The following is a 27,314-nucleotide window of genomic DNA, read 5'->3' on the forward strand; positions in this document are numbered from 1 at the left end:
AAAATCAATCCAAAAAATAGACCTTGTTTACCCTACAACTGATTTGAGTGTTAATTCTATTTAAGATATAAAAAAATATTTTATTTTCTGAACTAATAATCTGTGAACATTCTATTATCTCTATAATTTTAATTAATACATTTATTTTATTATTGGTGGAACATTATGTTTTTCAGCTCAGATGATTTCACGTACCATCAATTTTTCTGTTAATAAATGTGCAAAAACAAATCAGATGGATAGGCCCCTACATATGAACATTAAGTTAAAGGCCTAGAGTGAGTGTTCTTCACTTCCAGTCATGGCGGGCCACAATCCAGCTCTTTGTAACTCATCAACAACCAAAGACCTGGGAAAAGGGTTAAATGGCTTCAGTTAAGCCAATTAGGTAATTAAGAGCTCAACTGGAAAAAAAACAGCAGGCATAGGGGTACTTTAGGACCACAGTCACTGATATAACCTACAATGTTGTTGTAATGAAAATCAGCAGACAGTGGGCCTCCTCCAGGACTAAGGTTGAGAAGCACTGGTCTTGAAGACCACAATAACAATCGACCTCAAGGGCTAGGGATATTCGAGGTGATGCTAAACCAGTCCTGAATGTTTAAATATAATGTTATTTTCTTGTAGTGTGCCGTTGCTGTTAATGCAACCAGTTATATTGAGCCATCAAATACAGAAGCTGACGAAAGACATCAACATGTAAATTTAGTTGTAAATTTAAAGTGTGTGTGAAAAGTATTTTGTATATGGAGATTAACCCATAGTTTCACAGATAAATTGTGGACCAGTGATATTCAGGATCTTCAAAACAAGTCCTGAATGCTCAAACTTAACACTTCTTTTTTTAGAGTGTCGTTGCTGTCAATCCAGCCAGTGATGTGGAGCCATCAGATACAGAAGCTGATGAAAAACAACATGTAAATTTCCTAAATTAATATGGTGCATCAAAATACTTATTTAGCACTTTCAACTGTTTCTTTGTGATTCCTAAAATTACTTTACAGGCTGGGGCTGGGGGAAGACACTGCGCCCGCCTGGAGAAGCCTGTACAAGCCCCCCTCAATAAGAGAGCTGGCAATCTGCAGTGGAGGGTGTTACACACCATTATTGCTGTCAATTCTTTTATTACTGTTCTTAACCCTGCTGTGTCCGACGCCTGCCCATTCTGTGCTCAGAGAGAGACCGTGTTTCACTGTTTCAGCACTTGCTCTCGGTTGTCACCCATTTTTAGTCTTTTAACTCGTCTTTTTACTGATCTTAACCTGATTTTTAACACAAAGGTTTTTATTTTAGGGGCGCGATACACCAGAAGGACCAAACATGTGGACCAGCTGGTAAACTTCTTGCTGGGCCAGGCTAAAATGGCCGTCTATAAGACTAGGAAGAACAGAGTGTGTGGGGAGGGCAGTGAGGATGCAGTGAGAGTGTTTGCCATGCTGGTCAAGTGCAGAGTCAGACTAGAGTTTAACTATTACAGGCTGATGAATGATTTGGAGAGTTTTGAACAGGTCTGGTGTATTAATGATGCCCTTTGTGAATTGTATGACGGGGAGTTGGTTTTTATTATGTAATTCATTTATAGGGTTTAGTATTTGATGGTTGTTTTGTTGTGTGTATTGGGTTGCTTTCTTTAAAAGTGTACAGATCAGTGGCGGAGTTAATGCTTGTTGGGGGGAGACAAACAAAGGGGAACACTATTTTTTATTTATTTATTTATTTTCTTTTGTATGAATTATTGCGTGTTGCAAACAGGCAATGAAGTCTGATAAAAGTCAAAAAGTCTCTCTCTCTCTCACACACACACACACAGCCAGCAAGACACACAGAGCCAGCCAGCTCAGCGATGACATCACAAACATCTCTCTCAGGTGACTCCTATGACATCACAGAGCACGTACATTCCGTTGCTTGCCGTCTGTCAACCACTCAGTCACTGCCAGCCAGACTGGCTGGCTGACTGGATGGTGGGGCTGCTTGCTGCTGCTGCGTACCTTAGCAAGCTTATTTGCTTGACCGGCCTTCCTCCTCCGCCCACATGCCCACCTATGTCCGATCTGCTGTTCACCTGGATCACAGCTCCGCCCCAACAAGGCAGAGCCTCCCAAGAATGGTACAAACTCACCCACGATCCCCTCCACGGAAAGCTATAGCAAAAGGCAAAAGCATTATACGTAATGAAGAGGAACCCGAGTCCAAGACGCATCCGACCAGCCATACATATTTGTGTGTATTAAAGATCACATTTTATTACATTTAGATTTTCTGTACTTTATTACATCTTTTTGTGATTTTTAAATGTATTGTTTCTTTTCCTTATATATGTATGTATGTATGTATGTATGTGTGTGTGTGTCTGTGTGAAAGTGTATGTGTTTGTGTGTCTCTGTGTGAAAGTGAGTGTGTGTGTGTCTGTCTCTGTGTTTGTGTGTCTGTCTCTGTGTGAAAGTGAGTGTGTGTGCGTGTGTCTGTCTGTGAAAGTGTGTGTGTGTGTGTGGGTGTGACAGTGTGTATGAGTGTCTGTCTGTCATGTAACTCGCACATCTGTGAGGGCACCATTTTTGCAGAAAGAGATGTACACATTTTGGAGCAACATATGCTGCCATCCAGACATCGTCTTTTCCAGGGACATCCCTGCATTTTTCAGCAGGATAACGCCAAACCAAATTCTGCCCAGATTACAAGCGCATGGTTGCGTAGGCAGAGAGTGCGGGTGCTAGCATGGCCTGCCTGCAGTCCTGACCTGTCTCCGAATTGAGAATGTGTGGCGCACTATGAAGTGCAAATTAAGACAACGAAGGCCCTGTGCAGTTGCGCAGCTGAGGAAATGCATAATGGATGAATGGGGGGAAATCCCACTTGCTAAACTTAACCAAGTGGTGTCTTCAGTGCCCAAGTGCTTAATAAGTGTTATGAAAAGAAAAGGTGATGTTACATAGTGGTAAACAGTCGACTGTCCCAACTTTCTTGGTTTCTTTTCACTGCTAATGAGATGCTGTAGAGTGAGTTAGTTATATTGCTTTCAGGATCTCTAATCGTATTGATGAGTTCATGCAGCATTTGTAATTGAATTTCAAAAAGAAATCCTTGCTGTCTGGCCTGTGTGTATGAGATGTACTCTGTCAATCTTTGGCTAACAACTGAAACATTGGTAGAACAGAAATGGCAACATAAAAAAGAAAAGTACATTTTAAAAGAGCACATTAAATAGGATGAATATACAGTTTTTTACAATCACTTTGTCACTCATTTCAGAACCTTGATGTCATTTTTCAAAACTCTAGACACAAAACTCAAAACGGTCATCACTTGTAACACAGGCTGTCCAATGTTCAAAACATTGCATTGTGCATTCATATCTTTAAAGAAACCTTGCACTTGCAGACTTGTTGGTTCAAATAATTCATTTATCATGAAATACCATAGTAACATTTATTTAGATCACCCACACAGAAGATACCGATAGATTCACTGTGTAGTTGTTCGTACAATCATTAAATATTGTAGTACAAAATATGTGATACATGTTTCATTATGGTACTACACATAAATACATCACTGTAAAAGGACTAGTAGAGAGAATACTACAGACACAGTGGAATCATTGAACAAAATCTGAAATGTATTGATGCAATACAATCAAATCACACCATAGGTTTCTTTGAAGCCATGCAACAATAATTAGCTACAAAAAAGAACAAAACTACAGTAAAATGTCAACTGCAGTGTTCCTCACCTGGCTTAGTGTAAAACAAAGGATTGATTACTGTACTTCTGAATTTCCATCAGCCCTGTGTTCAGGTTCAGGTTCTCACAACCATTTTTCACAAGAGGCATCTTGAAACTGAACATACCTGAACATACTCAGTCATCAGCTGCTTCACTCTGTCTGCATTTCTTTCAAAAGGCACACTATACTCTGTGCTACACATTGGTATGCAGTATACAGTCATTTGACAATTGAGAGTAGCCTAATGTTTAGTGCATGCTGAAGACTTGCCGCTTCTCAGTACGGAAATTTCTGATGATTGAGGCCACAGTTGATCCTGAGTTGATTCTGAGGTTTGATTGAATCATTGTAGCTGCCTCAGTCATGGTCATGCCATGATTTACAACATGCTCTACAACTATTTCTCGGATTTCACTGGACACTATTTGCTGTTGCTGCCGCTGTCTGGTCCGTGGCCTTGTCCTCTACCACGTTCCCCCAACACCTCTCAAATGAGGCCCATGGCTGCCTCTCTGGTGAGGCCTAAGCCCTCCTCTATGACGAGGCCCACGACCACCTCTCAGAAGGGGTGCATGTCCCCTTCCATTCCTTTGACCACCACGTCTTCCTCCTCCCACTGCTTGACCTCTATTGTGACCTGGATGACTTGCCGGCTCCATGTTATCACTGTGTTGCTGGGGTGGATAGCACTCATTTCACTCGATACTCGTACCACAATGTGAAATCAATCATCAATAACCAGTTGGCAGTATTGGAAAAGCAATTACAAGGGCCTGCATACATACAGTAATGTCAAATCTGATGTGGAAGAACAATCATCTTCAACCAGGTTGGAGCGTTAGTTGCAATGCCTTTAATACACGCAGCGTGGAGAGGAACAGTGACTCAAGTAGATCCCAAAGTCGCTCTGCCTTCATTTTAACAGTCAGAGCTTTTATACACAAAAATCAAAGAGCTGGTTATAATCAGAAAGTCATTACTATGTTATCTTAAAAGTTAGCTAAGCAGAATTTATATCATTATAGGACAGAGTTCATAGATCAACACATGGATTAGGGAGCAGGCACTTCAATCATACTGTTTGACATTGTCTCCAAGATTCTCATCGTAAATAACAAACAGAAATCAAACTACCTTCTGGCCTGACCTTCTAGCTTGACCTTATCTTTCTTAAGTATACAAGAGAGAAAAACAGGTATTAGAGAAAAAATTTCTAACTTTCCTTCCACACTGCAAACATGGTGTGGAAAAGTGCTACATGATGATGAATGATGATGAAATATTACATCCATAGATAATGTAGTCCAACTGGTTCATGCTCCTCGTTTATTGATGTCAATGGATCTCATTATCCTGAAACTTTCATGATCGAAACATGGAATATTGTTTGTCAGTTTCCATAAAATTATGCATTAAGAGTAATGCAACAGTCACTTATCATTTTGAGCAGCTGTATCAATTGATAGTTAGATCTTTGTAATGAAATGAATAGACAGTGATCTCAGATGTAATGTGTGAATTGCATTTTGAAATGGTAATACTTTGATGTTAAGTTGTGTCATTTTAGTTCAATGAACAAATGATCTGAGGTTGATGTGTATTGTATCCAAGCAATTGTAAAAAAGTGTTAGAGTTTTGAAAAATGTGCATTTTGATCATCGGGTGTGAGTTTAGTGTCTAGAGTTTTGAAAAATGACATCAAGGTTCTGAAATGAGTGCCAAAGTGATTGTAAAAAAGTGTAATATCAGGGGACAGTGGCTATTAGTGATCTGGCCTTCCGTGGCCTCTGTATTAATGTAACAGGTCACATTGTATGTGTACACTGATACTTGATAGTATAATATAGTACAAGTAAAAAACATACATAGGTATCATAGAAGTATTTTGCAGAAATGATTATGGATAGTTATCAAAATGGAGAGGAAATGCTAAATCCAGTCTCCCCAGGCTGAGCTTCTATTGCTGCACCTGCTGGCCCCACTATATGGATAGAGCCACACCAAGTACAAGAGTCTCCCCATTGCTATTTATATCTCCCTATCCAGTCTTCTATAGGTGTCAGGGTGGGGTGCCTATTCCCCTGCATGCTTTGAAACCTATAGCACCTGGGACGCACACTTGGGATCCGGTTCCTCTGCCCCTCACATACACATGAGGAATCCTAGGTGCTCAACACGTCATACTGTCTCTTTCATCTCATGTGTAAACTATGGACAAATACATGACTAAACGTGTTTAGTTGCTTTTCCCAGAATGCTTTGCGCCACGATATGCAAATAACGGGGACTATGATTGGCTCCCTGACATTACCCACACTGCGACTGATGCTACCCATTTCACTACCCAACAAAGACCCATAATATGCGTGTGTCTGTCTGTCTGTCTGTCAAAGTATGTGTGTGTGTGTCTGTGTCTGTCTGTCTGTGTGTGAAAGTGTGTGTGTGTCTGTCTGTCTGTCTGTCATGTAACTTGCACATCTGTGAGGGCACCACTAATGCAGAAAGAGATGTACACATATTGTTTATTTTCCATATATATGTATGTATGTATGTATGCATGTCCAATTGCTTTGACAATACAAATGAATTGAATTGAGAGGGAGAGAGAGAGAGTAAGAGAGAGAGAGAGAGACAGACAGACAGACAGACAGAGAGACACACACACACACACACACACACACACAGAGAGCCAGCCAGCCAGCTCAGCGATGACATGACGAGCCTCTCTCAGCTTACTGCTATGACATCACAGAGCACGTACATTCCGTTTAACAAATCGTTAAACAAAAAAGGTTATAAACACATTGACTACAATACCGGTTAGTAAGACGAAGGTGAGTCTCTCGTTAGTATTATTACTACGCAGGTTAGTATTTATGTCAGGTAACTTCTCGTTATATATATATCAGTCTCATTTACGTTTAGGTGCCGAGAAAGATCCTATTTGTTACCACAATTTCCCTTAACTGATTATTATTCAATGATTAAGGATAGGCAGGGCCACCTATAATCTAATGTCTATTAACTTGTGTCAATTTCAGACTAAACAGTTAAACAGGAATGAGAAGATATTTCTCGGCGTTGACAGATTTTATTTCTAAAATTATCAACAAAACAGTTTAATGCAACTCACATTTATATTTAAGAAAACTAAATGATATTACACATTCTAGAGTTATGAATCACAGATTAACATTTCTAATTGATTTCTCAAATGTCATGAATCACAAACTCCAAACTGTTAAACTTATGTGAACTTCGTCGCAGAGAGGCCTCTCTGGCTTCGGGCTCAGATAACAGCACACGGCACGAGGTCCGTGTGGTTTGGAACAAAGGCAGTCCGGTTCGGCTTTGTCCAAGAACTTCCACTCAGTCGATGCACCTGGAAGTTGGGGTTTCGCGAATGTAGAGTCTTTTCCAAACAGATTTTCCATTGGTTTGAAGGCTCCAAGGTTGTGCACAAAATCTTCTTTGTAAGCAGGGTTCCACCATAGTTACTTGAAGACAAAGTCTTTGAGGAAAGCAGGGCCCTGTTTGTTCCAAGGGTCAAGTTTCTTAAGACTCAAATAGCTATTTAAGTGACTGACACTTTCGTATTCAGTCGACTTAGTCAATTGTCCAGCTGTAAAACTCCACTGATCAGGTGGGTCTGTGAAGTTATTTATTTAATAAAGTCCTTTAAAATAATTCTTCGCTCAATCTCCTTCTCCCAGTTTAACTCTTCTGTTGCCGGCAAAGACTTGGTTGGTTTCTGATTCCGGTTCTGGCAACAGAGCTACAGGTTGAGCTGTGGCAGCGAGTTTCTGGTTCAGGTGAGAGAGAGAGAGAGAGAAAGACTGTCCGCTGTTCCTTATAGTCTGTCAGATCAGTAGGTGATTGGTCCCTGAGTTCTTGAGATTGGATTTCGGTTTCAGCCCCCAGTGTCCTATTGGAGGGAGGCTTTATTTATGACTGATGTCAATCCATGCCATCTTTTGGAAATGCCGGTTGGCCTGGGTTCGTAGCTCTATGTCGGGATTTCGGCTCTCATCCACTTCAAAGAGTTTTTATCACCTACAGGCCCCTTTCTCCAGACATCTCATAGCAGAATTCCAAACTATTTGGCCTCTTCTCGGTGCCATCCTCCCCAAAACTGTCACTTTGATGCAAACCAGTTCCAAGCTGATGAGCTAAGGAAATCTGATAACTTTGGGGGGGAGAGGTCTTCTTTAGATCAGTGCTTCAGCTCAGAGCCCAAATGCTCTTATCCAAATACACCCAACATAACGCTACATATGTATGTATGTATGTATATATGTGTAGAAGGAAAATTAGAAATTATTTTCTTACACCTGTTTTTCTCTCTTGTATACTTAAGAAAGATACGGTCAAGCTAGAAGGTCAGCCCAGAAGATAGTTTGATTTCTGTTTGTTATTTACGATGAGAACCTTGGAGACATTGTCAAACGGTACGACCTACGTGCCTGTTCCCTAAAACCATGTGTTGACCTATGGACTCTGTTCTATAATGATATATGTTCTGCTTAGTTAGCCTTTAAGATAACATAGTAATGACTTTCTAGCATGTATGGATGTATGTATGTATATATATATATATATATATATATATATATATATGTATGTATGTATGTATGTCCAATTGCTTTGACAATACAAATGAATTGAATTGAGAGGAAGAGAGAGAGAGAGAGAGAGAGAGAGACAGACAGACAGACAGACAGCTCAGCGATGACATCACGAGCCTCTCTCAGCTGACTGCTATGACATCACAGAGCACGTACATTCCGTTGCTTGTCGTCTGTCAACCACTCAGTCACTGCTAGCCAGACTGTCCCTAAGACAAAGTGTACAATACTTCAATTATATCTCCTCCAGACAGATAAAGAGTATTAAGAGCTACGATGAAGTTACCCAGGAGACGTAAAAAGCTTGCATCACCTGGTATTTCCTGGAGGTCACCCATCCAAGTACTAACCAGGCCCTGGCCCGTTTAGTTTCCAAGGTCTGACGAAATCGGGCACGTTCAGGACGGTGTGGCCGCAAGCCGAGATGCCTGGCTGCATGATGTCTCTTAAAGGCTGGCGGGTATTGACGGAATTTCCAGCAAAAAATAAAAAATAAAAAAATAAAAAAATGGAGGGAAAAATAACAGTGCAGGAAAGGGTGTTGAAAGTAGCCGGGAACGTGTACAATTCTTCAATTATATCTCCTCCAGACAGAAAGAGAGTATTAAGAACTACGATGAAGTTACCCAGGAGACGTAAGAAGCTTGCAGCACCTGGTATTTCTAGGAGATCTCCCATCCAAGTACTGACCAGGCCATGCCCCGTTTAGCTTCCGAGATCTGACGAGACGGGGTGCGTCCAGGACGGTGTAGCCGCAAGCCGAGAGGCCTGGCTGCATGATGTCTCTTAAAGGCTGACGGGTGTTGACGGAACTTCCAGCAAATAAAAAAAGAAAAATGGAGGGAAAAATATCAGTTCAGCAAAGGGTGTTGAAAGTAGCCGGGTACGTGTACATTTCTTCAATTATATCTCCTCCAGACAGAAAGAGAGTATTAAGATCTACGATGATGTTACCCAGGAGACGTATAAAGCTTGCAGCACCTGGTATTTCCAGGAGGTCACCCATCCAAGTACTGACCAGGCCCTGCCCTGTTTAGCTTCCGAGATCTGATGAGATCGGTCGCGTTCAGGACGGCGTGGCCGCAAGCCGAGAGGCCTGGCAGCATGATGTCTCTTAAAGGCGGGCGGGTTTTGACGGACCTTCCAGCAAAAAAAAAAAGAAAAAAGAAAAATGGAGGGAAAAATATCAGTGCAGCAAAGGCTGTTGAAAGTAGCCGGGTACGTGTACAATTCTTCAATTATATCTCCTCCAGACTGAAAGAGAGTATTAAGAGCTACGATGAAGTTACACAGGATAAGTAAAAAGCTTGCATCACCTGGTATTTCCAGGAGGTCACCCATCCAAGTACTAACCAGGCCCTGGCCCATTTAGTTTCCAAGGTCTGACGAGATCGGGCGCGTTCAGGACGGTGTGGCCGCAAGCCAAGAGGCCTGGCTGCATGATGTCTCTAAATGGCTGGAGGGTATTGACAGAACTTCCAGCAAAAAAAAATGAAAAAAGAAAAATGGAGGGAAAAATATCAGTGCAGCAAAGGGTGTTAAAAGTAGCCGGGTACGTGTACAATACTTCAATTATATCTCCTCCAGACAGAAAGAGAGTATAAAGAGCTACGATGAAGTTACCCAGGAGACGTAAAAGCTTGCAGCACCAGGTATTTCTAGGAGGTCTCACATTCAAGTACTGACCAGGTCCTGCCCCGTTTAGCTTCCGAGATCGGATGAGTTCTGGCGCGTTCAGGACAATGTGTCCGCATGCCAAGAGGCCTGGCTGCATGATGTCTCTTAAAGGCTGGAGGGTATTGACGGAACTTCCAGCAAAAAAAAGAAGAAATAATAAAAATGGAGTGGAAAATATCAGTTCAGGAAAGGGTGTTGAAAGTAGCCGGGTACGTGTACAATTCTTCAATTATATCTCCTCCAGACTGAAAGAGAGTATTAAGAGCTACGATGAAGTTACCCAGGAGACGTAAAAAGCTTGCAGCACCTGGTATTTCCAGGAGGTCACCATCTAAGTACTGACCAGGCCCTGCCCCGTTTAGCTTCCGAGATCTGACGAGATCAGGCGCGTTCAGGACGGTGTGGCTGGAAGCCAAGAGGCCTGACTGCATGATGTCTCTTAAAGGCTGGAGGGTATTGATGGAACTTCCAGCAAAAAAAAATAATAAAAAAAATAGAAAAATTGAGGGAAAAATATCAGTGCAGCAAAGGGTGTTGAAAGTAGCCGGGTACGTGTACAATTCTTCAATTATATCTCCTCCAGACTGAATGAGAGTATTAAGAGCTACGCTGAAGTTACCCAGGAGACGTAAAAAGCTTGCAGCACCTGGTATTTCCAGGAGGTCACCCATCCAATTACTGACCAGGCCCTGCCCAGTTTTTCTTCCGAGATCTGACGAGTTCTTTCGTATTCAGGACGGTGTGGCCTCAAGCCAAGAGGCCTGGCTGCATGATGTCTCTTAAAGGCTGGCGGGTATTGACGGAACTTCAAGCAAAAAAAAATAATAAAAAAAATAGAAAAATGGATGGAAAAATATCAGTGCAGGAAAGGGTGTTGAAAGTAGCCAGGTACGTGTACAATTCTTCAATTATATCTCCTCCAGACAGAAAGAGAGTATTAAGAGCTACGATGAAGTTCCCCAGGAGACGTAAAAAGCTTGCAGCACCTGGTATTTCCAGGAGGTCTCCCATCCAAGAACAGACCAGGCCCTGCCCCGTTTAGGTACCGAGATCTGACGAAATCGGGCACGTTCAGGACGGTGTGGCCGCAAACAAAGAGGTCTGGCTGCATGATGTCTCTTAAAGGCTGGCGGGTATTGATGGAACTTCCAGCAAAAAAAATAAGAAATAAGAAAAATGGAGGGAAAAATATCACTGCAGCAAAGAGTGGTGAAAGTAGCCGGGTACGTGTACAATTCTTCAATTATATCTCCTCCAGACAGAAAGAGAGTATTAAGAGCTACGATGAAGTTACCCAAGTGACGAAAAAAGCTTGCAGCACCTGGTATTTCCAGGAGGTCACCCATCCAAGTACTGACCAGGCCCTGCCCCGTTCAGCTTCCGAGATCTGACGAGATCGGGCGCGTTCAGGACGGTGTGGCCGCAAGCCAAGAGGCCTGGATGTATGAAGTCTCTTAAAGGCTGGCGGGTATTGACGGAAGTTCCAGCAAAAAAAAAAGAAATAAGAAAAATGGAGGGAAAAATATCAGTGCAGCAAAGGGTGTTAAATGTAGCTGGGTACGTGTACAATTCTTCAATTATATCTCCTCCAGACAGAAAGCGAGTATTAAGAGCTACGATGAAGTTACCCAAGTGATGTAAAAAGCTTGCAGCACCTGGTATCTCCAGGAGGTCTCCCATCTAAGTACTGACCAGGCCCTGCCCCGTTTAGCTTCCGAGATCTGACGAGATCGGGCGCGTTCAGGATGGTGTGGCCGCAAGCCGAGATGCCTGGCTGCATGATGTCTCTTAAAGGCTGGCGGGTATTGACGGAACTGCCACCAAAAAAAAAAAAGAAAAATAGAGGGAAATATACCAGTGCAGCAAAGGGTGTTGAAAGTAGCCGGGTACGTGTACAATTCTTCAATTATATCTCCTCCAGACAGATAGAGAGTATTAAGAGCTACGATAAAGTTACCCAGGAGACGTAAAAAGCTTGCAGCACCTGGTATTTCTAGGAAGTCTCCCATCCAAGTACTGACCAGGCCCTGCCCCGTTTAGCTTCCGAGATCTGACGAGATCGGGCGCAATCAGGACGGTGTGGCCACAACCCGAAAGGCCTGGCTGCATGATGTCTCTTAAAGGTTGGCGGGTATTGACGGAACTTCCAGCAAAAAAAATAAAAAAAAAATAGAAAAATGGAGGGAAAAATATCAGTGCAGGAAAGGGTGTTGAAAGTAGCCGGGTACGTGTACAATTCTTCAATTATATCTCCTGCAGGCTGAAAGAGAGTATTAAGAGCTACGATAAAGTTACCCAGGAGACGTAAAAGCTTGCAGCACCTGGTATTTCCAGGAGGTCTCACATTCAAGTACTGACCAGGTCCTGCCCCGTTTAGCTTCCGAGATCTGACGATATCATGCGCGTTCAGGACGGTGTGGCCGAAAGCCGAGAGGCCTGGCTGCATGATGTCTCTTTAAGGCTGGCGGGTATTGACGGAACTTCCAGCAAAAAAAAAAAAAAAAAAAAATGGAAAATGGAGGGAAAAATATCAGTGCAGCAAAGGCTGTTGAAAGTAGCCGGGTACGTGTACAATACTTCAATTATATCTCCTCCAGACAGATAGAGAGTATTAAGAGCTACGATGAAGTTTCCCAGGAGACGTAAAAAGCTTGCAGCACCAGGTATTTCCAGGAGGTCTCCCATCCAAGTACTGACCAGGTCCTACCCCGTTTAGCTTCCGAGATCTGACGAGATCGGGCGTGTTCAGGACGGTGTGGACGCAAGCCAAGAGGCCTGGCTGCATGATGTCTCTTAAAGGCTGGCGGGTATTGACGGAACTTCCAGCAAAATATAAAAAATAAATAAATAGAAAAATGGAGGGAAAAATATCAGTGCAGCAATGGGGGTTGACAGTAGCTGGGTACGTGTACAATACTTCAATTATATCTCTTCCAGACAGATAGAGAGTATTAAGAGCTACGATAAAGTTACCCAGGAGACGTAAAAGCTTGCAGCACCAGGTATTTCCAGGAGGTCTCACATTCAAGTACTGACCAGGTCATGCCCCGTTTAGCTTCCGAGATCTGACGAGATCGGGCGCGTTCAGGATGGTGTGGCAGCAAGCCGAGACACCTGGCTGCATGATGTCTCTTAAAGGCTGGCGGGTATCGACGGAACTGCCAGCAAAAAAAAAAAAAGAAAAATAGAGGGAAAAATACCAGTGCAGCAAAGGGTTTTGAAAGTAGCCGGGTACGTGTACAATACTTCAATTATATATTCTCCAGACAGAAAGAGAGTATTAAGAGCTACGATGAAGTTCCCCAGGAGACGTAAAAAGCTGGCAGCACCTGGTATTTCAAGAAGATCTCCCATCCAAGTACTGACCAGGTCCTGCCCCATTTAGTTTCCGAGATCTTCCGAGATCGGGCGCGTTCAGGACTGTGTGTTCGCAAGCCAAGAGACCTGGCTGCATGATGTCTCTTAAAGGCTGGCGGGTATTGACGGAACTTCCAGCAAAAAAAAATAAAAAAATAAAAAGAAAAAGAAAAATGGAGGGAAAAATATCAGTGCAGCAAAGGGTGTTGAAAGTAGAGGGGTACGTGTATAATACTTCAATTATATCTCCTCCCGACAGATAGAGAGTATAAAGAGCAACAATAAAGTTACCCAGGAGACGTAAAAGCTTGCAGCACTAGGTATTTCCAGGAGTTCTCACAATCAAGTACTGACCAGGTCCTGCCCCGTTTAGCTTCCGAGATCTGACGAGATCGGGCGCGTTCAGGATGGTGTGGCCGCAAGCCGAGACGCCTGGCTGCATGATGTCTCTTAAAGGCTGGCGGGTATTGACGGAACTGCCAGCAAAAAAAAAAAGAAAAATAGAGGGAAAAATACCAGTGCAGCAAAGGCTGTTGAAAGTAGCCGGGTACATGTACAATTCCTCAATTATAACACCTCCAGACAGATAGAGAGTATTAAGAGCTACGATGAAGTTTCCCAGGAGACGTTAAAAGCTTGCAGCACCAGGTATTTCCTGGAGGTCTCCCATCCAAGTACTGATCAGGCCCTGCCCCGTTTAGCTTCCGAGATCTGACGAGATCGGGCGCGTTCAGGACAATGTGGCCGCAAGCCAAGAGGCCTGGCTGCATGATGTCTCTTAAAGGCTGACGGGTATTGACGGAACTTCCAGCAAAAAATAAAAAATAAATAAAGAAAAAGAAAAATGGAGGGAAAAATATCAGTGCAGTAATGGGTTTTGAAAGTAGCCGGGTACGTGTACAATTCTTCAATTATATCTCCTCCAGACAGAAAGAGAGTATTAAGAGCTACGATGAAGTTACCCAGGAGACGTAAAAAGCTTGCAGCACCTGGCATTTCCAGGAGGTCACCCATCCAAGTACTGACCAGGCCCTGCCCCGTTTAAATTCCAAGATCTGATGAGATCGGGGGCGTTCAGGACGGTGTGGCTGCAAGCCGAGAGGCCTGGCTGCATGATGTCTCTTAATGGTTGGCGGGTTGTGACGGAACATCCAGCAAATAAAAAAAAAGAGAAATGGTGGTAAAAATATCAGTGCAGCAAAGGGTGTTGAAAGTAGCCAGGTACGTGTACAACTCTTCAATTATATCTCCTCCAGACAGAAAGAGAGAATTAAGAGCTACGATGAAGTTACCCAGGAGACGTAAAAAGTTTGCAGCACCTCGTATTTCCAGAAGGTCACCTATAAAAGTACTGACCAGGCCCTGCCCCGTTTAAATTCCGAGATCTGACGAGATCGGGCGCGTTCAGGACGGTGTGGCCGCAAGCCGAGAGGCCTGGCTGCATGATGTCTCTTAAAGGCTGGCGGGTATTGACGGAACTGCCAGCCAAAAAAAAAAAGAAAAATAGAGGGAAAAATACCAGTGCAGCAAAGGCTGTTGAAAGTAGCCGGGTACATGTACAATTCCTAAATTTAACACCTCCAGACAGATAGAGAGTATTAAGAGCTACGATGAAGTTTCCCAGGAGACGTTAAAAGCTTGCAGTACCAGGTATTTCCTGGAGGTCTCCCATCCAAGTACTGATCAGGCCCTGCCCCGTTTAGCTTCCCAGATCTGACGAGATCGGGCGCGTTCAGGACAATGTGGCCGCAAGCCAAGAGGCCTGGCTGCATGATGTCTCTTAAAGGCTGACGGGTATTGACGGAACTTCCAGCAAAAAAATAAATAAATAAATAAAGAAAAAGAAAAATGGAGGGAAAAATATCAGTGCAGTAATGGGTTTTGAAAGTAGCCGGGTACGTGTACAATTCTTCAATTATATCTCCTCCAGACAGAAAGAGAGTATTAAGAGCTACGATGAAGTTACCCAGGAGACGTAAAAAGCTTGCAGCACCTGGCATTTCCAGGAGGTCACCCATCCAAGTCCTGACCAGGCCCTGCCCCGTTTAAATTCCAAGATCTGATGAGATCGGGGGCGTTCAGGACGGTGTGGCTGCAAGCCGAGAGCCCTGGCTGCATGATGTCTCTTAATGGTTGGCGGGTTGTGACAGAACATCCAGCAAATAAAAAAAAAGAGAAATGGTGGTAAAAATATCAGTGCAGCAAAGGGTGTTGAAAGTAGCCAGGTACGTGTACAACTCTTCAATTATATCTCCTCCAGACTGAAAGAGAGAATTAAGAGCTACGATGAAGTTACCCAGGAGACGTAAAAAGTTTGCAGCACCTCGTATTTCCAGAAGGTCACCCATAAAAGTACTGACCAAGCCCTGCCCCGTTTAAATTCCGAGATCTGACGAGATCGGGCGCGTTCAGGACGGTGTGGCCGCAAGCCGAGAGGCCTGGCTGCATGATGTCTCTTAATGGCTGGCGGGTATTGACGGAACTGCCAGCAACAAAAAAAGAAAAAAGAAAAATGGAGGGAAAAATATCAGTGCAGCAAAGGGTGTTGAAAGTAGCCGGGTATGTGTACAATTCTTCAATTATATCTCTTCCAGACAGAAAGAGAGTATTAAGAGCTACGATGAAGTTACTCAGGAGACGTAAGATGCTTGCAGCACCTTTTATTTCCAGCAGGTCTCCCATGCAAGTACTGAACAGGCACTGCCCCGTTCAGCTTCCGAGGTCTGACGAGATTGAGGGTGTTCAGGGCGGTGTGGCCGCAAGCCGAGAGGCCTGGCTGCATGATGTGTCTTAATGGTTGGCGGGTATTGACGGAGCTTCCAGCAAAAAAAAAAAAAAAAGAAAAATGGAGGGAAAAATATCAGTGCAGCAATGGGTGTTGAAAGTAGCCGGGTACGTGTACAATACTTCAATTATATCTCCTCCAGACAGAAAGAGAGTATTAAGAGCTACGATAAACTTACCCAGCAGACGTAAAAAGCTTGCAGCACCTGGTATTTCCAGGAGGTCTCCCATCCAAGTACTGACCAGGCCCTGCCCCACTCAGTTTCCGAGATCTTACGAGATCGGACGCGTTCAGGACGGTGTGGCCGCAAGCCGAGATGCCTGGCTGCATGATGTCTCTTAAAGGCTGGCGGGTATTGACGGAACTGCCAGCAATAAAAAAAAAGAGAAATGGAGGGAGAAATACCAGTGCAGCAAAGGGTGTTGAAAGTAGCCGGGTACGTGTACAATACTTGAATTATATCTCCTCCAGACAGAAAGAGCGTATTAAGAGCTACGATGAAGTTACCCAGGAGACGTAAAAAGCTTGCAGCACCTGGTATTTCTAGGAGGTCAGCCATCCAAGTACTGACCAGGCCCTGCCCCGTTTACCTTCCGAGATCTGACGAGATCGGGCGCGTTCAGGACGGTGTGGCCGCAAGCCAAGAGGCCTGGCTGCATGATGTCTCTTAAAGGCTGGCGGGTATTGACGGAACTTCCAGCAAAAAAAAAACAAAAAAAAAAGGAAAATGGAGGGAAAAATATCAGTGCAGCAAAGGGTGTTGAAAGTAGCCGGGTACGTGTACAATTCTTCAATTATATCTCCTCCAGACAGATAGAGAGTATAAAGAGCTACGATGAAGTTACCCAGGGGACGTAAAAAGCTTGCAGCACCTGGTATTTCCAGGAGGTCACACATCCAAGTACTGACCAGGCCCTGCCCCGTTTAGCTTCCGAAATCTGATATGATCGGGCGCGTTCAGGACGGTGTGACTACAAGCCAAGAGGCCTGGCTGCATGATGTCTCTTAAAGGCTGGCGGATATTGACGGAACTTCCAGCAAAAAAATAAAATAAAAAGAAAAATGGAGGGAAAAATATCATTGCAGCAAAGGGTGTTGAAAGTAGCCTAGTAAGTGTACAATTCTTCAATTATATCTCCTGGAGACAGAAAGAGAGTATTAAGAGCTACGATGAAGTTACCCAAGAGACGTAAAAGGCTTGCAGCACCTGGTATTTCTAGGAGGTCTCCCATCCAAGTACTGACCAGGCCCTGTCCCGTTTAGCTTCCGAGATCTGACGAGATCGGGCGCATTCAGGACGGTGTGGCCGCAAGCCGAGAGGCCTGGCTGCATGATGTCTCTTAAAGGTTGGCGGGTATTGACGGAACTTCCAGCAAAAAAAAAAAAAAAAAAAAAAAATGGATGGAAAAATATCAGTGCAGCAAAGGGTGTTGACAGTAGCTGGGTACGTGTATAATACTTCAATTATATCTCCTCCAGACAGATAGAGAGTATTAAGAGCTACGATAAAGTTACCCAGGAGACGTAAAAGCTTGCAGCACCAGGTATTTCCAGGAGGTCTCACATTCATGTACTGACCAGGTCCTGCCCCGTTTAGTTTCCGAGATCTGACGAGATCGGGCGCGTTCAGGATGGTGTGGCCGCAAGCCGAGATGCCTGGCTGCATGATGTCTCTTAAAGGCTGGCGGGTATTGACGGAACTGCCAGCAAAAAAAAAAAGAAAAATAGAGGGAAATATACCAGTGCAGCAAAGGGTGTTGAAAGTAGCCGGGTACGTGTACAATACTTCAATTATATCTCCTCCAGACAGAGAGAGAGTATTAAGAGCTACGATAAAGTTACCCAGGAGTCGTAAAAGCTTGCAGCACTAGGTATTTCCAGGAGGTCTCACTTTCATGTACTGACCAGGTCCTGCCCCGTTTAGCTTCCGAGATCTGACGAGATCGGGCGCGTTCAGGATGGTGTGGCCACAAGCCGAGATGCCTGGCTGCATGATGTCTCTTAAAGGCTGGCGGGTATTGACGGAACTGCCAGGAAAAAAAAAAAGAAAAAAAGAGGGAAATATACCAGTGCAGCAAAGGGTGTTGAAAGTAGCCGGGTACGTGTACAATTCTTCAATTATATCTCCTGGAGACAGAAAGAGAGTATTAAGAGCTACGATAAAGTTACCCAGAAGACGTAAAAGCTTGCAGCACCAGGTATTTCTAGGAGGTCTCCCATCCAAGTACTGACCAGGCCCTGCCCCGTTTAGCTTCCGAGATCTGACGAGATCGGGCGCATTCAGGACGGTGTGGCCACAAGCCGAAAGGCCTGGCTGCATGATGCCTCTTAAAGGTTAGCGGGTATTGACGGAACTTCCAGCAAAAAAATAAAAAGAAAAAAAGAAAAAAGAAAAATGGATGGAAAAATATCAGTGCAGCAAAGGGTGTTGACAGTAGCTGGATACGTGTACAATACTTCAATTATATCTCCTCCAGACAGAGAGAGAGTATTAAGAGCTACGATAAAGTTACCCAGGAGACGTAAAAGCTTGCAGCACCTGGTATTTCTAGGAGGTCTCCCATCCAAGTGCTGACCAGGCCCTGCCCCGTTTAGCTTCCGAGATCTGACGAGATCGGCCGCGTTCAGGATGGTGTGGCCGCAAGCCGAGATGCCTGGCTGCATGATGTCTCTTAAAGGCTGGCGGGTATTGACGGAACTGCCAGCAAAAAAAAAAAGAAAAATATAGGGAAATATACCAGTGCAGCAAAGGGTGTTGAAAGTAGCCGGGTACGTGTACAATTCTTCAATTATATCTCCTGGAGACAGAAAGAGAGTATTAAGAGCTACGATGAAGTTACCCAGGAGACGTAAAAAGCTTGCAGCACCTGGTATTTCTAGGAAGTCTCCCATCCAAGTACTGACCAGGCCCTGCCCCGTTTAGCTTCCGAGATCTGACGAGATCGGGCGCATTCAGGACGGTGTGGCCGCAAACCGAAAGGCCTGGCTGCATGATGACTCTTAAAGGTTGGCGGGTATTGACGGAACTTCCAGCAAAAAAAAAAAAAAAAAAGAAAAATGGATGGAAAAATATCAGTGCAGCAAATGGTGTTGACAGTAGCTGGGTACGTGTACAATACTTCAATTATATCTCCTCCAGACAGATAGAGAGTATTAAGAGCTACGATAAAGTTACCCAGAAGACGTAAAAGCTTGCAACACCAGGTATTTCCAGGAGGTCTCACATTCATGTACTGACCAGGTCCTGCCCCGTTTAGCTTCCGAGATCTGACGAGATCGGGCGCGTTCAGGATGGTGTGGCCGCAAGCCGAGATGCATGGCTGCATGATGTCTCTTAAAGGCTGGCGGGTATTGACGGAATTTCCAGCAAAAAGAAAAAAAAAAAAAATAGAAAAATGGAGGGAAAAATATCAGTGCAGGAAAGGGTGTTGAAAGTAGCCGGGTACGTGTACAATTCTTCAATTATATCTCCTGGAGACAGAAAGAGAGTATTAAGAGCTACGATGAAGTTACCCAGGAGACGTAAAAAGCTTGCAGCACCTGGTATTTCTAGGAGGTCTCCCATCCAAGTACTGACCAGGTCCTGCCCCCTTTAGCTTCCGAGATCTGACGAGATCGGGCGCATTCAGGACGGTGTGGCCGCAAGCCGAGAGGCCTGGCTCCATGATGTCTCTTAAAGGTTGGCGGGTATTGACGGAACTTCCAGCAAAAAAAAAAAAAAAAAAGAAAAGTGGATGGAAAAATATCAGTGCAGCAAATGGTGTTGACAGTAGCTGGGTACGTGTACAATACTTCAATTATATCTCCTCCAGACAGATAGAGAGTATTAAGAGCTACGATGAAGTTACCCAGGAGACGTAAAAAGCTTGCAGCACCTGGTATTTCCAGGAGGTCTCACATTCAAGTACTGACCAGGTCCTGCCCCGTTTAGCTTCCGAGATCTGACGATATCATGCGCGTTCAGGACGGTGTGGCTGAAGGCCAAGAGGCCCGGCTGCATGATGTCTCTTTAAGGCTGGCGGGTATTGACGGAACTTCCAGCAAAAAAAAAAAGAAAAAAGAAAAATGGAGGGAAAAATATCAGTGCAGCAAAGGGTTTTGAAAGTAGCCGGGTACGTGTACAATTCTTCAATAATATCTCCTACAGACTGAAAGAGAGTATTAAGAGCTATGATGAAGTTACCCAGGAGACGTAAAAAGCTTGCAGCACCTGGTATTTCCAGGAGGTCACCCATCCAAGTACTGACCAGGCCCTGCCCCGTTAGCTTCCGAGATCTGACGAGATCGGGCGCGTTGAGGACGGTGTGGCCGCAAGCTAAGAGGCCTGGCTGCATGATGTCTCTTAAAGGCTGGCGGGTATTGACGGAACTTCCAGCAAAAAAAAAAAAAAAAAAAAATGGAAAATGGAGGGAAAAATATCAGTGCAGCAATGGCTGTTGAAAATAGCCGGGTACGTGTACAATACTTCAATTATATCTCCTCCAGACAGATAGAGAGTATTAAGAGCTACGATGAAGTTTCCCAGGAGACGTAAAAAGCTTGCAGCACCAGGTATTTCCAGGAGGTCTCCCATCCAAGTACTGACCAGGCCCTGCCCCGTTTAGCTTCCGAGATCTGACGAGATCGGGCGTGTTCAGGACGGTGTGGCCGCAAGCCAAGAGGCCTGGCTGCATGATGTCTCTTAAAGGCTGGCGGGTATTGACGGAACTTCCAGCAAAAAATAAAAAATAAATAAATAGAAAAATGGAGGGAAAAATATCAGTGCAGGACAGGGTGTTGAAAGTAGTCGGGTACATGTACAATTCTTCAATTATATCTCCTCCAGACTGAATGAGAGTATTAAGAGCTACGCTGAAGTTACCCAGGAGATGTAAAAAGCTTGCAGCACCTGGTATTTCCAGGAGGTCACCCATCCAATTACTGACCAGGCCCTGCCCAGTTTTTCTTCCGAGATCTGACGAGATCTTGCGTCTTCAGGACGGTGTGGCCTCAAGCCAAGAGGCCTGGCTGCATGATGTCTCTTAAAGGCTGGCGGGTATCGACGGAACTGCCAGCAAAAAAAAAAAAGAAAAATAGAGGGAAAAATACCAGTGCAGCAAAGGGTTTTGAAAGTAGCCGGGTACGTGTACAATTCTTCAATTATATATTCTCCAGACAGAAAGAGAGTATTAAGAGCTACGATGAGGTTTCCCAGGAGACGTAAAAAGCTGGCAGCACCTGGTATTTCCAGAAGATCTCCCATCCAAGTACTGACCAGGTCCTGCCCCGTTTAGTTTCCGAGATCTTCTGACATCGGGCTCATTCAGAACTGTGTGTCCGCAAACCGAGAGGCCTGGTTGCATGATGTCTCTTAAAGGCTGGCGAATATTGACGGAACTGCCAGCAAAAAAAAAAAAAAAAGAAAAATGGATGGAAAAATATCAGTGCAGCAAAGGGTGTTGACAGTAGCTGGGTACGTGTACAATACTTCAATTATATCTCCTCCAGACAGAAAGAGAGAATTAAGAGCTACGATAAAGTGACCCAGGAGACGTAAAATCTTGCAGCACCAGGTATTTCCAGGAGGTCTCACATTCAAGTACTGACCAGGTCCTGCCCCGTTTAGCTTCCGAGATCTGACGAGATCGGGCGCGTTCAGGATGATGTGGCCGCAAGCCGAGACGTCTGGCTGCATGATGTCTCTTAAAGGCTGGCGGGTATTGACGGAACTGCCAGCAAAAAAAAAAAAGAGAAATGGAGCGAGAAATACCAGTGCAGCAAAGGGTGTTGAAAGTAGCCGGGTACGTGTACAATACTTGAATTATATCTCCTCCAGACAGAAAGAGACTATTAAGAGCTACGATGAAGTTACCCAGGTGACGTAAAAAGCTTGCAGCACCTGGTATTTCCAGGAGGTCTCCCATCCAAGTACTGACCAGGCCCTGCCCCATTCAGTTTCCGAGATCTGACGAGATCGGGCGCGTTCAGGATGGTGTGGCCGCAAGCCGAGATGCCTGGCTGCATGATGTCTCTTAAAGGCTGGCGGGTATTGACGGAACTGCCAGCAAAAATAAAAAGAGAAATGGAGGGAGAAATACCAGTGCAGCAAAGGGTGTTGAAAGTAGCCGGGTACGTGTACAATACTTGAATTATATCTCCTCCAGACAGAAAGAGACTATTAAGAGCTACGATGAAGTTACCCAGGTGACGTAAAAAGCTTGCAGCACCTGGTATTTCTAGGAGGCCTCCCATCCAAGTACTGACCAGGCCCTGCCCCGTTTAGCTTCCGAGATCTGACGAGATCGGGCGCATTCAGGACGGTGTGGCCAAAAGCCGAGAGGCTTGGCTGCATGATGTCTCTTAAAGGTTGGCGGGTATTGACGGAACTTCCAGCAAAAAAAAAAAAAAAAAAAAAAAAGTAAAAGAAAAATGGAGGGAAAAATATCAGTGCAGTAATGGGTTTTGAAAGTAGCCAGGTACGTGTACAATTCTTCAATTATATCTCCTCCAGACAGAAAGAGAGTATTAAGAGCTACGATGAAGTTACCCAGGAGACGTAAAAAGCTTGCAGCACCTGGTATTTCCAGGAGGACACCCATCCAAGTACTGACCAGGCCCTGCCCCGTTTGGCTTCCGAGATCTGACGAGATCGGGCGCGTTCAGGACGGTGTGGCCGCAAGCCAAGAGGCCTGGCTGCATGATGTCTCTTAAAGGCTGGCGGGTATTGACGGAACAGCCAGCAAAAAAAAAAAAGAGAAATGGAGGGAAAAATATCAGTGCAGCAAACGCTGTTGAAAGTAGCCGGGTACGTGTACAATTCTTCAATTATATCTCCTCCAGACAGAAAGAGAGAATTAAGAGCTACGATGAAGTTACCCAGGAGACGTAAAAAGTTTGCAGCACCTCGTATTTCCAGAAGGTCACCCATAAAAGTACTGACCAGGCCCTGCCCCGTTTAAATTCCGAGATCTGACGAGATCGGGCGCGTTCAGGACGGTGTGGCCGCAAGCCGAGAGGCTTGGCTGCATGATGTCTCTTAATGGCTGGCGGGTATTGACAGAACTTCCAGCAAAAAAAAAAAAAAAAAAAAAAAGAAAAAGAAAAATGGAGGGAAAAATATCAGTGCAGCAATGGGTGTTGAAAGTAGCCGGGTACGTGTACAATTCTTCAATTATATCTCCTCCGGACAGAAAGAGAGTATTAAGAGCTACGATGAAGTTACCCAGGAGACGTAAAAAGCTTGCAGCACCTGGCATTTTCAGGAGGTCACCCATCCAAGTACTGACCAGGCCCTGCCCCGTTTAAATTCCAAGATCTGATGAGATCGGGGGCGTTCAGGACAGTGTGGCTGCAAGCCAAGAGGCCTGGCTGCATGATGTCTCTTAATGGTTGGCGGGTTTTGACGGAACATCCAGCAAATAAAAAAAAAGAGAAATGGTGGTAAAAATATCAGTGCAGCAAAGGGTGTTGAAAGTAGCCAGGTACGTGTACAATTCTTCAATTATATCTCCTCCAGACTGAAAGAGAGTATTAAGAGCTACGATGAAGTTACCCAGGAGACGTAAAAAGCTTGCAGCACCTGGTATTTCCAGGAGGACACCCATCCAAGTACTGACCAGGCCTTGCCCCGTTTAGCCTCCGAGATCTGACGAGATCGGGCGCGTTCAGGACGGTGTGGCCGCAAGCCAAGATGCCTGGCTGCATGATGTCTCTTAAAGGTTGGCGGGTATTGACGGAACTTCCAGCAAAAAAAAAAAAAAAAAAAAAAAAAAAGAAAAATGGATGGAAAAATATTAGTGCAGCAAAGGGTGTTGACAGTAGCTGGGTACGTGTACAATACTTCAATTATGTCTCCTCCAGACAGAAAGAGAGTATTAAGAGCTACGATGAAGTTACCCAGGAGACGTAAAAAGCTTGCAGCACCTGGTATTTCTAGGAGGTCTCCCATCCAAGTACTGACCAGGCCCTGCCCCGTTTAGCTTCAGAGATCTGACGATATCGTGCGCGTTCAGGACGGTGTGGCCACAAGCCGAAAGGCCTGGCTGCATGATGTCTCTTAAAGGATGGCGGGTATTGACAGAACTTCCAGCAAAAAAAATAAATAAAAAAAGAAAAATGGATGGAAAAATATCAGTGCAGCAAAGGATGTTGACAGTAGCTGGATACGTGTACAATACTTCAATTATATCTCCTCCAGACAGAGAGAGAGTATTAAGAGCTACGATAAAGTTACCCAGGAGACGTAAAAGCTTGCAGCACTAGGTATTTCCAGGAGGTCTCACATTCATGTACTGACCAGGTCCTGCCCCGTTTAGCTTCCGAGATCTGACGAGATCGGGCGCGTTCAGGATGGTGTGGCCGCAAGCCGAGATGCCTGGCTGCATGATGTCTCTTAAAGGCTGGCGGGTATTGACGGAACTGCCAGCAAAAAAAAAAAAGAAAAATAGAGGGAAATATACCAGTGCAGCAAAGGGTGTTGAAAGTAGCCGTATACGTGTACAATTCTTCAATTATATCTCCTGGAGACAGAAAGAGAGTATTAAGAGCTACGATGAAGTTACCCAGGAGACGTAAAAAGCTTGCAGCACCTGGTATTTCTAGGAGGTCTCCCATCCAAGTACTGACCAGGCCCTGCCCCGTTTAGCTTCCGAGATCTGACGAGATTGGGCGCATTCAGGACGGTGTGGCCACAAGCCAAGAGGCCTGGCTGCATGATGTCTCTTAAAGGCTGACGGGTATTGACGGAACTTCCAGCAAAAAAAAAATGGATAAAGAAAAATGGAGGGAAAAATATCAGTGCAGCAATGGGTGTTGAAAGTAGCCGGGTACGTGTACAATACTTCAATTATATCTCCTCCAGACAGAAAGAGAGTATTAAGAGCTACGATGAACTCACCTAAAGGATTATTAGGAACACCATACTAATACTGTGTTTGACCCCCTTTCGCCTTCAGAACTGTTTTAATTCTACGTGGCATTGCTTCAACAAGGTGCTGAAAGCATTCTTTAGAAATGTTGGCCCATATTGATAGGATAGCATCTTGCAGTTGATGGAGATTTGTGGGATGCACATCCAGGGCACGAAGCTCCCGTTCCACCACATCCCAAAGATGCTCTATTGGGTTGAGATCTGGTGACTGTGGGGGCCAGTTTAGTACAGTGAACTCATTGTCATGTTCAAGAAACCAATTTGAAATGATTCGACCTTTGTGACATGGTGCATTATCCTGCTGGAAGTAGCCATCAGAGGATGGGTACATGGTGGTCAAAAAAGGATGGACATGGTCAGAAACAATGCTCAGGTAGGCCGTAGCATTTAAACGATGCCCAATTGGCACTAAGGGGCCTAAAGTGTGCCAAGAAGACATCCCCCACACCATTACACCACCACCACCAGCCTGCACAGTGGTAACAAGACATGATGGATCCATGTTCTCATTCTGTTTACGCCAAATTCTGACTCTACCATCTGAATGTCTCACCTCTTTTTCCTATTTGTAGTGGAGATGAGTGGTACCCGGTGGGGTCTTCTGCTGTTGTAGCCCATCCGCCTCAAGGTTGTACGTGTTGTGGCTTCACAAATGCTTTGCTGCATACCTCGTTTGTAACGAGTGGTTATTTCAGTCAAAGTTGCTCTTCTATCAGCTTGAATCAGTCACCCCATTCTCCTCTGACCTCTAGCATCAACAAGGCATTTTCGCCCACAGGACTGCCGCATACTGGATGTTTTTCCCTTTTTACACCATTCTTTGTAAACCCTAGAAATGGTTGTGCGTGAAAATCCCAGTAACTGAGCAGATTGTGAAATACTCAGACCGGCCCGTCTGGCACCAACAACCATGCCACGCTCAAAATTGCTTAAATCACCTTTCATTCCCATTCAGACATTCAGTTTGGAGTTCAGGAGATTGTCTTGACCAGGACCACACCCCTAAATGCATTGAAGCAACTGCCATGTGATTGGTTGATTAGATAATTGCATTAATGAGAAATTGAACAGGTATTCCTAATAATCCTTTAGGTGAGTGTATATGTATGTATGTGTATGTATGTCCAATTGCTTTGACAATACAAATGAAATGAATTGAGAGAGAGAGAGAGAGAGAGAGAGAGAGAGAGAGGAATATGAGCTCCTAAAAAACATTTGTTTTTATACATAAGCGGATTTAGTTTGTGATTTACAAATGAATATATAGCACTATAAACATACACAGAAGACATGGAATAGAAATTCAGAAGAAAAAGTATTCAAAAAATAATAATTTTAAGAGAAACACAAAAAGAAGAAAGCAGAGAGACAGTTCAGGAAGAAAAGTCAGAAAAGAAAAGCTGAAGACAAGAATTGGAGGTAAGAGACAAATAATTAAACAAAAAAATATGTATTAATAAAATAAATAAGCATTCTCAGTAGTTGACTCAGCCAATGAAAATGCAGAGCTCCGATTTGAATAGAGTGACAGTAGGAGAGAGCCCAACTGCCACTGAGACTGATAGAAATCTATCGAACAGCAGTCTGACTGCAGAGCTGCCTTTTGAAATCCGATACCCTGAAGACATTCGCTCTGCACAGGCTAAGAAGGACTACAAACAAGCTGTGATGAGAGCATCTCCTTAGACCCTCATCCTAGACTACACCGGTAAAGGAGAAAACAGGGTCAAGAACAATCTACTGTTCTACACCGCCTTTCACAAAACCCTGTGCCAGACATACCCCAATAACAACAAGAGGGGCATTAGCAGAGGCAGGCAGATCTCAGTGCTGGTAGAGAAAGACACAGACAGTGTGATGCTCACTTTTAATGTATACCACAACGGGACCATCATGGTGCAGGGCAGCGAGAGCAGCCTGGACCAATTATCTCTCGGCTTCCACACCTCAAAGCAGCAGACTGAGGTAGAGAAACAAGAGCCAGAGCCGGCCACCCTGCAGTCTGCCCCCAGCCACACGGAGCCAGACAGTGCCCCATCTCCCACAGACTGCCCCCCTGTCTCCCCAAAACTCTCCAGCAACATTAAAACACTAAAGGAATGCCTATCAGTGCTGGAGCTGGAGTTTGCGGAGTTCAGGGAGCAGACCTTGAGCACCCTGGCCCAGACCTCCTTGTGCGATCAGCTCCGGGATGAGATGCACAGACTAAAGATGCAGCACAAGGCTGAGATC

General features: G+C 44.5%; 12 non-coding genes and 35 pseudogenes across 12 annotated transcripts; all 47 read right to left on the reverse strand.

Moving 5' to 3' along the window:
• Nucleotides 1–2,082: 2,082 nt before the first annotated feature.
• LOC136722915 (U5 spliceosomal RNA) lies at nt 2,083–2,197 on the reverse strand. The gene has a single exon (XR_010806542.1). It is a non-coding gene; the product is annotated as a U5 spliceosomal RNA (small nuclear RNA).
• A 6,459-nt stretch (nt 2,198–8,656) lies between these two features.
• LOC136722955 (uncharacterized) lies at nt 8,657–8,775 on the reverse strand (annotated as a pseudogene).
• A 221-nt stretch (nt 8,776–8,996) lies between these two features.
• On the reverse strand, nt 8,997–9,115 carry LOC136722893 (uncharacterized; annotated as a pseudogene).
• A 209-nt stretch (nt 9,116–9,324) lies between these two features.
• LOC136722917 (5S ribosomal RNA) lies at nt 9,325–9,443 on the reverse strand. Its single transcript, XR_010806544.1, has one exon. It is a non-coding gene; the product is annotated as a 5S ribosomal RNA (ribosomal RNA).
• A 216-nt stretch (nt 9,444–9,659) lies between these two features.
• Nucleotides 9,660–9,778, reverse strand: LOC136722956 (uncharacterized; annotated as a pseudogene).
• A 214-nt stretch (nt 9,779–9,992) lies between these two features.
• LOC136722908 (uncharacterized) lies at nt 9,993–10,111 on the reverse strand (annotated as a pseudogene).
• Nucleotides 10,112–10,327: 216 nt separating this feature from the next.
• Nucleotides 10,328–10,445, reverse strand: LOC136722958 (uncharacterized; annotated as a pseudogene).
• A 221-nt stretch (nt 10,446–10,666) lies between these two features.
• Nucleotides 10,667–10,785, reverse strand: LOC136722903 (uncharacterized; annotated as a pseudogene).
• A 221-nt stretch (nt 10,786–11,006) lies between these two features.
• On the reverse strand, nt 11,007–11,125 carry LOC136722883 (uncharacterized; annotated as a pseudogene).
• A 216-nt stretch (nt 11,126–11,341) lies between these two features.
• Nucleotides 11,342–11,460, reverse strand: LOC136722920 (5S ribosomal RNA). The gene has a single exon (XR_010806547.1). It is a non-coding gene; the product is annotated as a 5S ribosomal RNA (ribosomal RNA).
• Nucleotides 11,461–11,675: 215 nt separating this feature from the next.
• On the reverse strand, nt 11,676–11,794 carry LOC136722925 (5S ribosomal RNA). The gene has a single exon (XR_010806551.1). It is a non-coding gene; the product is annotated as a 5S ribosomal RNA (ribosomal RNA).
• A 210-nt stretch (nt 11,795–12,004) lies between these two features.
• LOC136722945 (uncharacterized) lies at nt 12,005–12,123 on the reverse strand (annotated as a pseudogene).
• A 218-nt stretch (nt 12,124–12,341) lies between these two features.
• On the reverse strand, nt 12,342–12,460 carry LOC136722904 (uncharacterized; annotated as a pseudogene).
• A 220-nt stretch (nt 12,461–12,680) lies between these two features.
• Nucleotides 12,681–12,799, reverse strand: LOC136722929 (5S ribosomal RNA). Its single transcript, XR_010806555.1, has one exon. It is a non-coding gene; the product is annotated as a 5S ribosomal RNA (ribosomal RNA).
• Nucleotides 12,800–13,019: 220 nt separating this feature from the next.
• On the reverse strand, nt 13,020–13,138 carry LOC136722882 (uncharacterized; annotated as a pseudogene).
• A 556-nt stretch (nt 13,139–13,694) lies between these two features.
• On the reverse strand, nt 13,695–13,813 carry LOC136722947 (uncharacterized; annotated as a pseudogene).
• Nucleotides 13,814–14,022: 209 nt separating this feature from the next.
• Nucleotides 14,023–14,141, reverse strand: LOC136722935 (uncharacterized; annotated as a pseudogene).
• A 225-nt stretch (nt 14,142–14,366) lies between these two features.
• Nucleotides 14,367–14,485, reverse strand: LOC136722937 (uncharacterized; annotated as a pseudogene).
• A 211-nt stretch (nt 14,486–14,696) lies between these two features.
• LOC136722892 (uncharacterized) lies at nt 14,697–14,815 on the reverse strand (annotated as a pseudogene).
• A 209-nt stretch (nt 14,816–15,024) lies between these two features.
• Nucleotides 15,025–15,143, reverse strand: LOC136722884 (uncharacterized; annotated as a pseudogene).
• Nucleotides 15,144–15,370: 227 nt separating this feature from the next.
• Nucleotides 15,371–15,489, reverse strand: LOC136722962 (uncharacterized; annotated as a pseudogene).
• A 211-nt stretch (nt 15,490–15,700) lies between these two features.
• On the reverse strand, nt 15,701–15,819 carry LOC136722881 (uncharacterized; annotated as a pseudogene).
• A 215-nt stretch (nt 15,820–16,034) lies between these two features.
• On the reverse strand, nt 16,035–16,153 carry LOC136722909 (uncharacterized; annotated as a pseudogene).
• A 214-nt stretch (nt 16,154–16,367) lies between these two features.
• On the reverse strand, nt 16,368–16,486 carry LOC136722964 (uncharacterized; annotated as a pseudogene).
• A 210-nt stretch (nt 16,487–16,696) lies between these two features.
• On the reverse strand, nt 16,697–16,815 carry LOC136722931 (5S ribosomal RNA). The gene has a single exon (XR_010806557.1). It is a non-coding gene; the product is annotated as a 5S ribosomal RNA (ribosomal RNA).
• Nucleotides 16,816–17,034: 219 nt separating this feature from the next.
• Nucleotides 17,035–17,153, reverse strand: LOC136722957 (uncharacterized; annotated as a pseudogene).
• Nucleotides 17,154–17,369: 216 nt separating this feature from the next.
• LOC136722871 (5S ribosomal RNA) lies at nt 17,370–17,488 on the reverse strand. The gene has a single exon (XR_010806534.1). It is a non-coding gene; the product is annotated as a 5S ribosomal RNA (ribosomal RNA).
• Nucleotides 17,489–17,703: 215 nt separating this feature from the next.
• LOC136722879 (uncharacterized) lies at nt 17,704–17,822 on the reverse strand (annotated as a pseudogene).
• Nucleotides 17,823–18,030: 208 nt separating this feature from the next.
• LOC136722896 (uncharacterized) lies at nt 18,031–18,149 on the reverse strand (annotated as a pseudogene).
• Nucleotides 18,150–18,357: 208 nt separating this feature from the next.
• On the reverse strand, nt 18,358–18,476 carry LOC136722918 (5S ribosomal RNA). Its single transcript, XR_010806545.1, has one exon. It is a non-coding gene; the product is annotated as a 5S ribosomal RNA (ribosomal RNA).
• A 225-nt stretch (nt 18,477–18,701) lies between these two features.
• LOC136722951 (uncharacterized) lies at nt 18,702–18,820 on the reverse strand (annotated as a pseudogene).
• Nucleotides 18,821–19,029: 209 nt separating this feature from the next.
• Nucleotides 19,030–19,148, reverse strand: LOC136722930 (5S ribosomal RNA). Its single transcript, XR_010806556.1, has one exon. It is a non-coding gene; the product is annotated as a 5S ribosomal RNA (ribosomal RNA).
• Nucleotides 19,149–19,363: 215 nt separating this feature from the next.
• On the reverse strand, nt 19,364–19,482 carry LOC136722963 (uncharacterized; annotated as a pseudogene).
• A 220-nt stretch (nt 19,483–19,702) lies between these two features.
• LOC136722939 (uncharacterized) lies at nt 19,703–19,821 on the reverse strand (annotated as a pseudogene).
• Nucleotides 19,822–20,372: 551 nt separating this feature from the next.
• LOC136722933 (5S ribosomal RNA) lies at nt 20,373–20,490 on the reverse strand. Its single transcript, XR_010806558.1, has one exon. It is a non-coding gene; the product is annotated as a 5S ribosomal RNA (ribosomal RNA).
• A 220-nt stretch (nt 20,491–20,710) lies between these two features.
• Nucleotides 20,711–20,829, reverse strand: LOC136722924 (5S ribosomal RNA). The gene has a single exon (XR_010806550.1). It is a non-coding gene; the product is annotated as a 5S ribosomal RNA (ribosomal RNA).
• Nucleotides 20,830–21,050: 221 nt separating this feature from the next.
• Nucleotides 21,051–21,169, reverse strand: LOC136722895 (uncharacterized; annotated as a pseudogene).
• Nucleotides 21,170–21,711: 542 nt separating this feature from the next.
• Nucleotides 21,712–21,830, reverse strand: LOC136722873 (uncharacterized; annotated as a pseudogene).
• A 210-nt stretch (nt 21,831–22,040) lies between these two features.
• Nucleotides 22,041–22,159, reverse strand: LOC136722946 (uncharacterized; annotated as a pseudogene).
• A 209-nt stretch (nt 22,160–22,368) lies between these two features.
• On the reverse strand, nt 22,369–22,487 carry LOC136722950 (uncharacterized; annotated as a pseudogene).
• A 228-nt stretch (nt 22,488–22,715) lies between these two features.
• On the reverse strand, nt 22,716–22,834 carry LOC136722919 (5S ribosomal RNA). Its single transcript, XR_010806546.1, has one exon. It is a non-coding gene; the product is annotated as a 5S ribosomal RNA (ribosomal RNA).
• A 210-nt stretch (nt 22,835–23,044) lies between these two features.
• On the reverse strand, nt 23,045–23,163 carry LOC136722966 (uncharacterized; annotated as a pseudogene).
• Nucleotides 23,164–23,390: 227 nt separating this feature from the next.
• Nucleotides 23,391–23,509, reverse strand: LOC136722949 (uncharacterized; annotated as a pseudogene).
• Nucleotides 23,510–23,720: 211 nt separating this feature from the next.
• On the reverse strand, nt 23,721–23,839 carry LOC136722940 (uncharacterized; annotated as a pseudogene).
• Nucleotides 23,840–24,064: 225 nt separating this feature from the next.
• Nucleotides 24,065–24,183, reverse strand: LOC136722885 (uncharacterized; annotated as a pseudogene).
• Nucleotides 24,184–24,400: 217 nt separating this feature from the next.
• LOC136722880 (uncharacterized) lies at nt 24,401–24,519 on the reverse strand (annotated as a pseudogene).
• A 210-nt stretch (nt 24,520–24,729) lies between these two features.
• On the reverse strand, nt 24,730–24,848 carry LOC136722938 (uncharacterized; annotated as a pseudogene).
• Between the last annotated feature and the right edge of the window lie 2,466 nt (nt 24,849–27,314).

Source organism: Amia ocellicauda, unplaced genomic scaffold (assembly GCF_036373705.1).
Source record: "Amia ocellicauda isolate fAmiCal2 unplaced genomic scaffold, fAmiCal2.hap1 HAP1_SCAFFOLD_147, whole genome shotgun sequence".
Taxonomy (NCBI): Eukaryota; Metazoa; Chordata; class Actinopteri; order Amiiformes; family Amiidae; genus Amia; species Amia ocellicauda.